The 1,475-nt window shown below is 47.7% G+C and overlaps 1 pseudogene; it reads right to left on the reverse strand.

Annotated features, from left to right (window-relative positions):
• Positions 1–332: 332 nt before the first annotated feature.
• On the reverse strand, positions 333–413 carry LOC130026770 (uncharacterized; annotated as a pseudogene).
• Positions 414–1,475: the final 1,062 nt, after the last annotated feature.

The raw sequence follows: 1,475 nt of genomic DNA on the forward strand, positions 1-1,475 counted from the left end.
GCAAACCACAGCACCCAAATGGGGAGAGAGAGAACAAGGGGGAATGCACTGCCAAAGAGGCAGGGTGGGAAAGGGGGTTGGTGGGGTAGGAGGGATGCTGGGACGCGTGGTGGTGCAGGATGGGTGCTGGTAGAGGAATGGGTACTTGATCATTGTGTGACTGAAACCCAAGCACAAAAATTTATAAGTCTACAATTGTACCTCATGGGGTTTCACTAATAAAAAAATAATAAAAAGAAATTTCTTGGATTAAAAACAAAAGGTACACAGCCTCCAGCACATCCATATGTGCAGGAGCAAACTCAAAACATAAAATAATAACCCAATTAAAAAATAAATCCAAATAAATAAATTTCAATTTTTAATATGAACAGATACTACACTTGATCTTAGCCAAAAGGCCGAGAAGCTCAGGGGGATGGAGTGATAGCACAGTGGTAGGGCGTTCGCCTTACAAGTGGCCAACATGGCTGACCTGAGTTCAATTCCTCCGCCCTCTTGGAGAGCCCGACAAGCTGCCGAGAGTATTTGATATGCCAAACATAGTAACAACAAAGTCTCCAATGGAGACGTTACTGGGCCCACTTGAGCAAATCGACGATCAACGGGAGTGCCTTTACCTTTTACCTTTACCTTTTAATATGAAAATTAAGAGATCGTGGGGTCTCACCATGTTTCGTGCTTGTCCCTATCCCTCGCCGAGCGCACCCGCCCCTACCGAGTCTTTCCAGAGGGATTCAGGGCTTCATTCTTATGGTGTTTATCCGGATGCCACTCAGGTTGGAAACTGCTCCTGAACTGTTCAGTGGTTCTGAGCAAGAGATTTAGTCCACTGCTTCTTGCAAGTCAGAGGATGGGGTCCCATCCGACAGGCAGAAAGGCTAGGGGATTAATCTAGAGTTGCAAAAGTTAGATGTGGGTTTTCACATCATAATCCCAGGGACTGTGCCATCTGGGCAATTGGTAGCCACTGGGGCCCTTTGTTAGTCATCACTGTCACCCCTGAATGGGGATCTGGAGGTAGTTTGTTTACCTTTGTGGCACAGCGAGAGATCAGAGCCCCCTACCTCAGATACAGGTATGCCCAGACCTCTGCCAATGGCCCTACCCTGGGTCAGGGCACCTAGAGCCTGGTGCCCTTTCTCAGGCACTAAGAGGATCAACCTCTATGCCTCTGGAGCCCTACTGCTGATTTTTTTAGGTTATTTGTTTTTCTTTTTTTCACTTCTAAATGCTCATTCTTCCAGGAGGTCTGGTGCCCAGCCTCAACCAAGAGCTGGAGCAGAGCCTCTGAGGCTCTCTTTCAGTTCTCTTAGGCTTCTGACACTAGGACCTTATCATCTACAGACTGCAGGATGGTCCATTCAAGGGCTCCAACGAGGATTTTCTTAAGTCCAGAGCCAGGGTCTTCCTGAAGAAGGTGGCCGAGTTTTTGAATCCTTGGGCAACGGGTCCACAGTGACTGAGGTTTCCTC

This window comes from Sorex fumeus, unplaced genomic scaffold, assembly GCF_029834395.1.
Source record: "Sorex fumeus unplaced genomic scaffold, SorFum_2.1 ptg000034l, whole genome shotgun sequence".
Lineage (NCBI taxonomy): Eukaryota > Metazoa > Chordata > Mammalia > Eulipotyphla > Soricidae > Sorex > Sorex fumeus.